General features: G+C 37.8%; 1 pseudogene; it reads right to left on the bottom strand.

Annotated features, from left to right (window-relative positions):
- Positions 1–36: 36 nt before the first annotated feature.
- Positions 37–1086, bottom strand: LOC100480881 (annotated as a pseudogene).
- Between the last annotated feature and the right edge of the window lie 13141 nt (positions 1087–14227).

Below are 14227 nucleotides of genomic sequence, written 5' to 3'. Positions count from 1 at the left end.
CGGATGTGCCCTGGCAGGAACCGCCGCACCACATGCATCCGCATGTGCCTTTATCCCTTCCTCATAGACCCTCAGCTGGCAGCGCTCAGACAAGAAGGAAAACAAAACAAAAACAGAAGAACCCAAAAAGCACATAGGTGATATGGGGAGACACCCGGCACGGGCGCCTCAGTAGTGTGCCTCCTCATGATGGGAGGCGGTGTACTCTGGGGCCTTCCCTGGACCTGGGCAGTCACCTGCAGCCACTGAAGCCCTGTGTGCCTCTGGGCCTCGAGGGTAGTACGTGGGGTCATATATCTGCGGGCCCGAGCCAAAGACCTGGCCACCACGGTTGGCTCCCTGTGTGAAGTCCATCTGCAGGGACATGAGGAGTTGTCATACTTGTCAGTCCCCAGCTTGGTATTGTAGATGTGCCCTTGGGTCTGGGAGCCTCGTGCCCACCTGCCTGGCACACTTGTTTGTGCCCATCTGGAAGCTGATGGTTGTCTAGTCTGTGGGTGGCAGGATATGGTTCTTGGGGTCGTACAGATGCCTTCTTGAGCCATAAACCTTCATGCACGACTGGCTAGCACATATGTTGGCACCCATGTGGAGCCCAGGGACGCACTGGCCAGCCTGTATGGCGGCATCATCGAGGTGGTGCTCCTGCTTCTCTGAGTATTTGACGTCAATGTCCACGCCACTCCGCAGCCCCTTTGTCTTGGTCTTCGCGGCCAGGACAAGAAGCGACACCTGCACCTGTGTTGTGTTCCCGCTCTCAAACAGGTCATCCATTTTGAACAGGTCCACGGGATTCATGCTGTAGTTGACTATGGCCTTGATGAAGGTGGACAGGTTCTCCAGCTGGTGCAAGTTCTGCAAGGAGTGGTTGATCCTGGGGACCGAGCCTGGCTACAGCTTATTCATGAGTGCACATAGGATAATTCCATCTTTCAGACCCTTCTGGAAGTCGGGCCTGATACTGAGGCCCTCTATCCAGCTGCGGAGCTGCGCCCTCTTCTGGGGATCATATGTGGACAGGAGTCAGTCCTTGACCTCCGCCAAGAGCCCATATGACGGCTCCTTGTTGAACTGCACGGAGTTCATGGCTGGCAGGCCCTAAGGGAGACTTTTAAAAAACTGATTCTTAGTCAAATTGGGTTGATAATATGATAATGGTTTTGACTAACAGAAAATAATTTAAGCAGAGGCCCCATATATACCTAAAAGTAGAACACGCTCAGGAGAACTTATTTACAAGTATTTTATCTTCCACTTAATAGTTCATTAAGTTTTATTCATTGTTTAAAATGTGCTGCCACTTTACTAAGCGTGCTCACTGCACTCACTAATTTAATTTTTACACCAGCCCTATGAGGTCTGGTCTGGATTGGTGTTCAAGATGGACAACTAGAGCACAGAAGAATAACTTTCCAAAGACACACAGTTAGAGAGTGATGGACCCAGAATACAAACCCATTCAGTTTTACTCCAGAACACATTCTCAACTTATCTGCTAAATGGTAGCAGATGTCAAGCTGAATTCCTATGTTTGAAAGAAACGTTTTCTTCTTTCACTGATCCACAGACTACTTAGAATATTAAACCATGTATTAAAATGAGCACAGTAAGAGTATTTCATAAAATGATTTCTGCCTGAAGATATTTATGCAACCACTGAAAAGTAAAAGCATTTTTTTTAGATTAAAAAATTGGTAGGATGTTAATAGACAGGTATTGATAAAGAAGATACTTCAGAAGAGACTAAGAGCACAGGAGAAGAAAATTTCATAGTGTACTTGGGAAATAATAATACGTTCTATTTTTCTGGAGAGTATAGTACATGAAGTATTCATAAGAGACAGAGCTCTTAAAGGGGTTTGGGTCCAAATCATGAAGATCTTGAAAGCAAGTTTAAGAAAATGGGACTTGGAACTTTTGAGAACAGGAGATATTTATGCTTTTGATTAAGACACAGACTTCAGCCTCGATTAAATGTGTGATTTGTGAATATCATTTGGCAGCATCTTATAGTACAAATTGTCATGTGAAAGATCCAGTTCAGAAAATAGCATAGTTCAAAACCAAACTCTTTATTGTGAAATAAAAAATGTATGAATAATAATGCAGATCAAAAGTCAGGGTTCTTGAAAGTAAAAATTGGGTTGTATAGAACTTTCCATTTCTAAACATTTAAGTTATTAAAAAGAAACAGATTTTAGAATCTTTGATTAAATTGAGGATGGGTATTACTGACTAGATCCTCAAAAATTTACTGATTTTTATGAATGTTTTGTATTTCTAGGATCTTTTCATATTCATGGAAAGCACATTAAGAGTAATAGCCTTCTGAATCTACATTGATGTAATCAATAAGAAAGAACTTCTTAAATATGGTTAAGGTATTACATAATTTCAAATGTATTTTTTCATCACCCAGGGATACCTTAGGTCATTATTAATAACCTTATTCATAATTAATATCTAAATTTAAGCAACTTGGTGAAATATTCCAGAGCAAATGCTCCATTATATTGTATCCATTTAATTTTTATAATAAAATTAAAATTATTTTGAATATACTTTGTGAAACATGTAGAGATTCACGGCTTCTTTTAATTGTTCTCATTCTTGAAATTATTTATTTGTTAGGAGACAGAGTTTTGTGGATTATATAATTTTGTCCAGTACTTAGTGTAAGGGCACTGGAGATAGTAATTGCAAACCCTGTGCATAACAATATTCCCAAATTCTGCAAGAGGTAGCCGAGAGCATTCTTACTGTACCATCACCACCTTCCAAAATTTGAAGTCCCCAAAAGCTGGGTTTCCCAAATACATTATCAAGGGTTCTTCTTAGAAGATAGGGTTGAACAAAGGCTGTCTCTAAATGTTTCATCTTGAGTTCTAGCATATGAATCTGCACTACTCGTTGCAGGTTTTTGTGTCTGAAATTCAGTCTCTCCTCTGCACTCCCCAAACACTCTGCTATTCATTCTCACAGTAGACCATGTCTTTCCATCCACTTGTCTCTAAAGCAGTTGTGAACACCTTGAGGGAGTTTCTTCTAACTTCAGTATTCCAGAGGCTAAAAATTGTACCTGGAACTCAATAAATGTACACTGAGTGGATGAATGAGGTGATCGCCTGGTTGAAAAAGAAGTACAGATGAGAAAAGCAGGATGAGAAAGCTGGAAGTAATGCATTTTTCAAAACTTGGTTTCACCAGGATTCACAGAAAAGCCAGAGACAACTTTATCAGTTAGTGAAGAATTTTATTACTGAAACAATATTTCTTTTGTCTTATGCCACTGGTTCATTGAATTTTTCTACAAAATCTGTTTTTCAGCTGCGTTGCTTCTGGTTAGAGTCAAGTGGTGAAAGAGGCCAAAAATAGCTCCTCTGATCACCTTTTCAGTTGCTATTTGAGTCCTCACTCTTGACCGAGAACCCTACAATTTGCCAGGCCCTCTGTGCACTCAAAGCCCTCAATTCCTTCTCTAACACTATTTCAATTTCCCAAGGCTATAAATATTACAGGTATGAAGACAGTGCTAGAAGATTATGTGGAATTTGTTAACATAGAAGTTTATTTCTGGTAAANCCCTCAATTCCTTCTCTAACACTATTTCAATTTCCCATATTACAGGTATGAAGACAGTGCTAGAAGATTATGTGGAATTTGTTAACATAGAAGTTTATTTCTGGTAAAGTTTTGGGGAAAATCCAGACACCACCTGCCCAAGTGAAGTATGCGAGTAAAGGAAGACATGATATCACATAAATGAGATTATTAATGCTGGGGGTAAATGAGGCAAAAGTAAAATAATATTTCACCTAGTGATATATGGGATGCCATAATATACCTTTGACCTTTCACCTCGCCCCATAAGGTCCCCAATGCTAAGTGTAGAGTATAATAAGGTTCTAGTCTCAAATTCTAGTGCAGAGCCATTGTCAGTGAAGATTGACTAAGTAGGAATGCCTTTTGTCTTTGCTAGAGGCAGGGGGAACTGCAAATGAAAGAGCTTTCCTTAAGCAGAGCTGGCTTCATTTTAAGTGGTAGGCATTTCCAGGATTGTAACAAGAGATCTTGTGCCCAATAGGAAGGAATCACAAAGGGGAAATTTATGGCTGGAATTTCCCCCCACCCCCGATTGAATTCCTGTATTTATCTGACTACTTCAGAAGGAAAACTTAAGAGGAAAGTTATGAGATATTTGTTCAGGCTTTTCTGGGTACAGTGAAAGTTCTGCCCAATTTCTGTTCCTGAGTATGAAGTTGAAGAGCCTTGAATGTACTTCACCAAGAACTCTAAGATAGTATTATATGGACCGTAGAACAATTATAGCCTCAAAGTTAGGTTAAAAAAGGACACAGTCTTGCAGATGAGGACTCTTTAGAATAAGAAATTCATAGAAGCCTAACAATGTATGACTAGTTTGTTACAAGTCGGAAGGGGAATGCACATTATGGCCAAGTGGAAGTTTAACAATAAAGGGAAAATAATAAAAGCTCAAAAAAACATTTATCTTATGAGACAGTGAAACACAACCTATGGAAATTTTGTTCATTTTGATGGTTGAAGAATTATAAAGATGTATAATATACTTCTGCTGTGAAAAGAAAAATTGAGGGTTAAATTAGATAAAAGAAGATGTATGTAAAGTTGTATTATAAGTGTAAAATTTGTAATAGTTCCTGGTTAGTTCCATTGTTCTATATGTTCATCTTTATATGAATGTGATACTGTCTTGATTATTATAGCTTTATAGCAAGCCTGGAAATCAGTAGGTTGACTCCTTGACTTTTTTCTTCTTTTTCTGAATTGCTTCTAAGAAGTCTAGGAAAAAATATTTGTAAGACAAATACTGGATAAGGGAGTTGTATCTGAAATATATATATTTTAAAAACCTCTTATAATTCAATAGTAAAAAGAAAACAATTTGACAAATAAGCAAAAAAATTGGGCAGGTTCTTCACAAAAAGTTAGTTCAATAAGTAATATAAAGATGCTCAACATTACTACTTGATATGAAATGCAAATTAAAATGGCAGTAAGTTACCACTGCAATTCCATTAAAATGGCTTAAAAAACCAATGAACAATACCAAATGTTAGGAAGGATGCTAGCTATTTTGGAAAAGAGTTTCAGAGTTACCTACAAAGTTAAACATATACTGGAGACCCAGGAATTCTACTTGTAGACATGTATTTACCTAATAGAAATGAAAACAAATGTCCATAAAGAGACCTGTATTCAGTGAGTGGTTCGAGCCCCGTGTTGGGTGTAGAGATTATTTAAAAATAAAATCTTAAAAAAAAAGTGAATCATTTTTGCCAGGGCCTGGGTATGGGCAGATAAGGGAAACGAGGGAACTTTTTTTGGGTGATGAAATAAATGTTCATATTTTGATTGTGTTGGTAGTTACACTACTATACATTTGTCAAAACTCATCAAACTGTACCCTTAGAAAGCATGACTATTTAGTATGTAAATTATACCTCAATAAGTATATTAAAATATGTAGTAATTACTCTTTAAACATTTATTCTATAGTTTCTTCCTTAGTAAAGCTATGCAACTGTATCTCCCCCTGTCCTGCTCTACCCATATTTTTTTCTTCCAGCTTTCTTTCCTTCCCACCTTCCAGATTTGCCTCAACACAAATATGTGAACTGTGAACATGATTTCTACTTTTTCTGAACCTGAATCTTTTAAAAGCAAGTCTTGAAAATCAGAGTCTTCCTGTGATAATTAATGTCCTGTTAGGTAATTTTCCAGGTTCTCAAGCATCAGGTAGATATGATGGAATGCAACTTGAATTTTTCTAGTTAATCAGGGGTTTCTGTTGGTTCTCCTAAAATGAGACCGACCACAGTGACTATTTTCCTTGAGCTTAAGCTACTTATGGAAGGGGAAAATGGGATAGAAGAATAAGCAAAAATTGTGTCTAAAGATAGCAAATAATCATAGCCGATTTTAGAAACTGAATATCTTAGCATGATAGGACCTCTTACAGAAAAAAATCCATGTATACATTTTTCATTTACGTATACATTTAAGAGGTTCATGGACAATGTGAAGACTACATAAAAGGGAGGGAATTCTCTCTATGGGAGCAACAAAGACCCTTGAATGATCCTGAACATATCTTTCTGTCGTGCCTGTCTAAATAGAATCAAATACATTGATAAATAGTGATGCTTTCCATAAGGATAATGACAACTTCTTTTTTAAATTGAGGTCACATTTCAAAATGTAGTTTAATTTTTGGTTTCTATTTCCAAAGTAACAACAGAGAACAGAAATGAGAACACAATGCAATTTGAAAAACATGACATTAGGAAATGAATGAAAACTCAGATGGCACTTTCAAAGTTGTTGCTTTGCCTTATTTGATTTTCTACAGACGTCATTTGTTCTCAGCAAAATGTACTGCCACCTGGCAAATAATCGATGTGCAACTGTGTGAGTTTGCACTGCCAGAGACATTTTTTTTCCGAGTCCTCACTGATTTCGTAGAGCAACAAAATGGTACAACCAAGGGCCTATATCTTTCCTGTAACTAGCGTTTTATTTGCCTCAGAAATGTTTTTTATAAATACTGATGTGAATAAATATTAGCAATAATTTAAAGGAAAAATGTATTTGATCTTAAAAATAGCAGAATTTATGTGCCTTCATATATGGAAAATACCCTCAACTTCCAATCATGCATGACAATGGTGAATAGTTTTTGAACCCCAAATATCGACAAGATACAAACGGCTTGACATCTAAATAAGCCAATTTCTTTCCCCATTAATTTTTTTTAATCGACACTGCTAAAAATAGCAACCAATTAGAGCAACTAGTCAACAAAAGTAGATAAGTACCTGATATATTGTTACCTCTGATGCATTTTCCTGGGGAGTTTTTCCTTACTTAGGTTTAAGTAAAAAGTAGACAGAGAGATGGGGCACTGAAACTTCTACAAGGAATCAACCGCATTAGAACAAAACAANAATAAGTACCTGATATATTGTTACCTCTGATGCATTTTCCTGGGGAGTTTTTCCTTACTTAGGTTGTAAGTAAAAAGTAGACAGAGAGATGGGGCACTGAAACTTCTACAAGGAATCAACCGCATTAGAACAAAACAACAGTTACCTCAGCTAGTTCTTTGCTTAGGATTTCCTTTTATCTTTGTTGAATAGCTTTACCTGTGACTGATTTTGTGGTGGAAAATTGGAGTGACACAACATAGCTCTTACTAAGCCTAAGAGGGCTTACTGACTTATTTTATTCCTTAGGGTGACTCTTTAGGCATTTTCTACAGTTCTTCAAATCCTCATTCTTTTCGTAGTAGATTCCATACCTCTTGCTTTATAGACCAAAGAAATCACCACTTATAACCTATACGACTTTTGGTAAATTCCTTAACTGCTCTGTTAAAACTTTAGTTTCCTCATCCCTAAGTTAGGGAGAGTTAATAGTATATATCGCATGGTTTCTTGTGGGGTTGAATGAATCAACAGACATAAAGTGTTTGGACAGTGTCTGGGATATTATATGGGACAATATGTTAGTTGTTGTGTCACTGATACTTTTGCATCTCCACTCACACATTTGTTGGATCTCTCAAAATTTCTCTTAAATTTTCGTCCCTATTCTCTTAAGCTTAATTTAAAAACATTTTTAAAGGTCTGATGATTTGATGACCCAGAGCAAACCATCCATTGGTTGTTATTTTCCAAGTATATTTTAAACTTCTTGACCTAGCATCCACCATTTTTATCTATCTGCCTCAAATTTATACATCAAATTTCGCAGAATAGGCTCTTTTTAATTTCCCACTTTAGTGTCATTGCTTTTCCATTTCTCTGCAATGCTCTTCTCCTGTCCACCAGTCACAGTCTTCCCTTATTCAGCATTCAAGCAGCATTCATAGAGTACTACGTGCCAGACACTTTATGTGGCAGAGATAATTACTCATCACTTAATAATAATATATCCCCCCACATTTCCTTACCAACTGGTTTTCAAGTGAATCCTCATGACTTGTCCTAAGCAGTAGGTTTTTAGCAAAGCATAGAAGAGGGTGTTTAAATTTCCATGCACACTTTATCACACTGTGGGAAGATCAGAGGTCTTGTATTCCAAAGTTACAAGGTGTTGGAATTTCCATTCGCCTGGGACCTTGAATAATGATAGGGAGCATGGCATACATTATTGTATGATGAGCAAGAAATATACTTTGTAATGTAAAAATACTGAGATATTGAGGTTGATGTGTTACCACAGTGGACTCTAGACTGTCCTATTTTAGGTGCTGGCCAAAAGAAATGAAAGACAAAATTGTCACCCTCAAGGACCCAAAAGGTAGAACTATGCTGTCCAATAGGGAGCCACCAAACACATCTTAAATTTAAATTAGTTAGTATTGAATAATATTTGAAGTTCAGTTCCTCTATTACACTAGCCATATTTTAAGTGTTTAGTAGCTATACGTGGCTAGTGGCTCTCATATTGGAAGTCATATGAATACTTCCATGTTCAGAGAGTTCTATTGGACAGCCCTGTCCAGAAGAATGGATAGAGAAGGGTATAAACTATGCCAATACAGTTTTGTAAATGATAAGTGGAACAGTAGGTAGAGAATAATATGAGAAAAAGTGTTGGAAAATAGAGTCTCAAAATATGTTATTTTTAGGGTAATTGAGAAAAATGGAAGTAAATGACTCATCACTTTAATTTTTTAAATGTACCTTATTCCTTAATTTTTTAATGCTTAAAATCAGATCCCAGTTTTAGGACTTTATTTAATACATGCATGAGAACATGTATGCAATGACGTCTACAGAAAAGTTGAATGCAGCAATGGTGTTTTAATATCAGATGTCTGAAAGTGCTAGAGTCAACTGCGTGCTCCTCTGGATGTGGAAATATAAATAAATGATGATACACCCATGGAATAGGATCTTAGGTGATTTTCAACATAAAATGAATTGGACCGTCCTCCTGGTTGGGCTCCAAGCAGCGAAGAATGAAAACAATCAGCATCATCACAGAATATGTAGAAAGAACCATGGACACTAAAAATGAAGCAGAATCTGGGCCAGTTGTGAAGCCCTGGATGTTCTGGAGTTTGAATTTCTCTAGAAAAGAAACTCCAAGGAAGACTGATCGGCTCTTCTATTTTTAAAACTGTGGCCTATTTTCAGGGATGAAGTACAGGAATGTTGCCATAAACATCTCTTGGCAGGGGAATGGCTGTCTGGACACTGCTCAGAGGGATAATAGGTGTGAAGCTATTTGCAGACTGCCAGGTAAATGCTAGCAGGTGAACCAGAAGCTCTGTAACAATGTCTGGACAAAGCAAATGGTAAATACATATTTGTGCAAAGGAACTATAAAATAATATGAGGCACAATGTAAGAGAGGTCACATCAGAAGGAACATAAATGGATCAGAGAGAAGATTTTTTAGTTTATTTTAATCTTCAGGAAAATTTATCCAGAAGGGGCAAACAGAGTCAACAGAGTAAGTAATTTAAGATCATTTCTTGACAAATGAAGTAGGAATAATAAAAAGATTACATGGGTTAGTTCCAGCCAAAGTTTGTAGCAGGCATAGTAATAAATTTTATCTTCTCTTTATTTTATTTTTTTAAAGATTTTATTTATTTGACAAAGAAAGAGCACACAAAAGTAGGGGGAACAGCAGGCAGAGGGAGAGGGAGAAGCACAGCAGCTAGAGGGAGAGGGAGAAGCAGGCTCCCCACCAAGCAGGGAGCTCAATGCGGGGATCGAGCCCAGGACCGTGGGATCATGACCTGGACCAAAGGCAGAAGCCTAACAACTGAATCACCCAGGCGCCTGATCTTCTCTTTCATTTTACCTAAATATGAATGATACTGGCTTACAAAGGCAGTGATGCTTCAGGAGATTTAAATAACCTTCATTTTCTATGTTAGGGAAAGGAATCCTAAAAAGAAGCAAGCACTCACTTCAACCCACATGCATTTATTGTCAATTTAGCTACTTGTTTTAGTGAATTGAGTTTAATTTATGAAGTTGAGGGAATGATTTTTCTAATATTCAGCCTCAGTCAACTGTTTGAATATCCACTGCGTAAAGCACTCTGAAACAGGAATGCTCAGTGAACAAAAATTGCAACCCTCTTGTGGGTAAGGGCTTTGGCTTCCGTGATTTGTTATTAGTGGTTTTTCTTCTCTCTCTCTATTTTTTCCTCAGACATCTCTGATTTCAGGGTTTAGGCAATACAATAAATTATTTCATATACTCTCTCCTGGACATCTTCCAAGCAAAATGCCCCCATTCTGCTATTTTGTACAGTCTATGTAGCATCTCATGATTTTACTGGATACATCAATCGTGCAGAGCATTTGATTGTATATGGGCAAACACGACCATGCAATTTCTCCAGTTTATCTTCTGTGTAATGTATCCTTTAAGCAATCTCATAAATAAACCCAGCCATTTCCTCAGCTTGTCCTCCCTTTGTAGGAGCATGCTGAGAGCAAAATGTCCAAAATTCTTTTTCACAATAATTTTACCCACCCTCAGGACTAGATGGGCAATTACTTCTCCTTTGAATTTGTTTTGCACTGTGTTTTGTGCTGGTTAACGTTCACAAATGTCTTCATTTACCTAGTCTTTAAGTCCAGGAATTAAATCTGAGCTCGAAAACGTTCTGCCTGTCCGGCATATCTGTCTTACCTTGAATCTTCCCAGTTTTAATTTCGTGACTCCATTATATGGCACTTAATATATTCATCCAGGAAAATCTTGGCTACTTAATACATATAGGAAACACATCACTCTGATCAGCTGGGTTTTCTGACAAGCTGAAGATATGCATCTATGAGCAGCAAAGTCTTAAAATTAATTTTGAATGGAAACCATTTAAAATGTATTATGCTTTTCTTATGCCTCGTTATAAGACACTAAAATTGGAAATACATGGGACATAAGAACATCATTACTAATACCATGAACTGGAGGGTTCTAACACAATTTTTTTTCTTCAAAATTAGCAAAATCTGGGCAAAATCACTTTGAGAGTAACTAAAGATTCTGGGGGTTCCTGTAGACCTACTGAATCACTTTCTCAGAAACCACGTGCGTGTGTGTGTTCTGGGGCAGGAGGATGGGCTTTGAGAGGGGCTCCTGGGAGGTCTGCCTCAATGCAAAATGGGGACTACTGATGTGATTTTACAGTCTTGAATCGGCCTTTTACAGTGTTGCTGTTTTCTCCCCTGCTCTGAGGCTGGCAGCTGTCATTGCTCACTGTTGCCAGCCTACCAGCTAGGAACAGCCATTCCCCTGCTGTCTAATGTAGCCATATTAAAAAAAGTGATAAATACTGCAGAAACGATACATTTCTTTGCAAAGTCAGAGTAAATATTCGGCAAGTGTAAGCCCAAGGGGTTCTTCCATGCATGTGCAACTAATTTATGCAATGGGCTGGTAGAGACACGGCTTTATTTTGTCTTCTCATTGCCTTAATCAGTCTCTTAAAGTCCCCTTTCTGCCCTTGGGTGGCATTTTGGGGATGTACTCTAATTTTAGGGGTCACTTTCAGATATTAAAATATCTGGTCCAATCTAAATCAATATTTTAATTTTGCATTCAATATAAAGCTTTCCCTCCTCACCATTTGAGGCCTGACCGTATGCTACTGGCCTAGCAGGAAGGAAGGGGTGGGGGTTGGGGTCTGGAATTTGGTTTGTTAGTTTGCTGTCTTTATTCCAAATGCCTCTTCTTTCATCCCTCCCCAAACAATTTCCTATTGTGGTTCTCTTTCTCTGTGGTTTTGGCAGGTGCCCATATTTGACATATTTCCTACAACATATTAGCAGCTTTTTTGAACTCCAACACCATTTCTTTTTGTGGGGGATCTATTTTCTAGGAAATCTTACATCACCCTCATGCCCCGGCTTTACAGATAAGGGTTCCTGTGCCCTGGGAAGCATTCTTGGGTGCCCTCCAGAGCTCCCTTCTGGGCCACTGGAACAGTTACAAATCCTTGTTCCACACAACAGGGGAAGTTCTGGTCTGATAACACTTTTGCCCTTCCCTTCTGCCTATCTTCTGTTACAGGTTCATTCAGCCGGGTTTTGAGTTGAGACCTTTTCTAGAGAAGGTCAGATACTTGTTCTTTTCCTCCCTTCCAAACACATATTTAGAAGTATTTTCTCAACATGTTCATTCTTTCCCTACAAGTTCTGCAGCTCAGCCGTGTCTCTTTTATGGCTGACAACTCCAAACTCTATGAGTTGTCTTAGAGGGAGCCCTCACTTTTTGAAGCGTGGAGAAGCAGCCTGCCTCCCTGTGGAAGGGAGGGGAGGAAATGCCATAGCAGTTTCTATCTTTAAGAAATCTCTAGCCTTGCTTTACATGACCCGGCGACTTTGCATAGGTACTGATAATGACCAGCTTGGCCACCTGTTATCCTAGTAAGTTGTGTGGAGTGTGTGAGCACCTCTTTAGAGTGCCAAGCTGCATTTTTTACCCTTTGCCCTCAACTTTGCAGCCTCAGTCAGTCCCTCTCAATCCAGACAATAGGAATAGTCCCATATAATATTCAGTTGCAAGTCTGTTGTGTGAACTGAGGAGCAATTGCTTTTTAATATCTGTTTTAGATGCCCAGGAACTTTTTTCATTATGTTTTATTTTTATCCTAGTGTATTTTAGATTTACAACTTGCAATGGTGGTATGTATCTAGTTTTGATGAATGTAGTGGTATAGGCTGCCCTGTATGATTTTTTAAATATTTCAGATTTTAAAAGCTAATTATAAGTGGCTCAATGAATTCTCAAAACTTTTTAATCAAGTAAATAAGTCCTTAGCATTGTTTAAAAAAGGCATTCAATATGTATTAATTTTTAATATCGTATGAGTTTTTCCTATGTAAATTTTTCTTCATCTCACATGGCAACTTTTCAAGAGCTGTGCTTTGGTACTACCTATGTTAACGAGGAAAGAGACTGAAATCTGGGTAATAAATTCAAATGCTTCTTGACCACTCACTAGATATGAGACTCTGGCAAAGTTAGTTTCCATTTTTAAAGGACAATACCTATNCATTTCAGCTTCAGTTTCCATTTTTAAAGGACAATACCTATTTACCCTGTTCGTAAGAATTAAATATTGCAGTAAATATAAATTTTCTGGAACTTAGTAGGAGACTCATATATATTATTACCCTTCACTTACCCTTCAATTACTCCTCCCTTATTTAAGATATTCCACTCTGAGTATTTTCTTTGAATCTGCGGTGGTGATTTCTTACTCTCAGAATAATTGATCTTTCAGAATCTGTATCACAAAACGTACAAATCAATTACATTAGCCACCCTTCCCTCATTTGTATTATATTATACTGGGAGTCCTTGGAGAACTATAAAAATATATATGCACTTGCCAAGAGCAGTATTGTTGCTTTTTCTAATTCCTTCTGAATTCTATGATGTAATTAATCTGAGCTTGGTGCTCTGTCAACTTCAATAATCCTGACAACCTTATTACACTCTCCAGCGGAGAGGTAAGTATTAAGTGAGCACCTGAGGGAATTAGATTCTACTGTCATCATTACCAGCCAATGTTTTTAGAAACCATTTCGCCCCTTTGTGTATATGAGAAATTGTATATTAAACTGAGAATGAATAGAACTGTTGTTGTGTTTGCCAACTCATTCTTATAACTGGGGGCAGGGTGGAGGAGGAGAGCTAGTGAGGATTCTAATAAGGAAGAAGAAAATTAAACTGCATCTGTGTAGGTAAAACCAAGAGTCTATTTTCATTATTAAAGCTGTTTGTCATTGCAACAACCACTGGTCGTTGTCTCAGGGAAGTATTGTATGTGCCTGCAGTTTTAGAAAACAACATCTTCTCAATTTTGCTGTGCTGCTTTTGACTTGATTGCGGGATGGTAATGTGATTGGATACCTGAATAATAATAAATTTTGGCATGCAGATTTGAACAGTGAAGTAAAAGGATGAGGAAAATAATGGTGGTGGCTTATGCCCATGTTAAATTTATGCAAAAATATGGTTAGCCAAATGATGAACAGATGCAGCTGAGTATTTCCATCATTTTTGTTAAATATCCTGCAAATGATTCTGGCTGGTTATACAGGAAAATTGCATCAAAATGAAGTGTGTACATGAGTAAAATATTAATGACTGATCTCCATTTAATGGGCTATAGATAATGCAGCTGTTTTTAGCCTCCAGCTGTG

Source organism: Ailuropoda melanoleuca, chromosome 15, assembly GCF_002007445.2.
Source record: "Ailuropoda melanoleuca isolate Jingjing chromosome 15, ASM200744v2, whole genome shotgun sequence".
In the NCBI taxonomy this organism is placed as follows: domain Eukaryota; kingdom Metazoa; phylum Chordata; class Mammalia; order Carnivora; family Ursidae; genus Ailuropoda; species Ailuropoda melanoleuca.
Note: the sequence above shows the minus strand (reverse complement) of the source record. Positions and strands in the feature narration are given on the sequence as shown.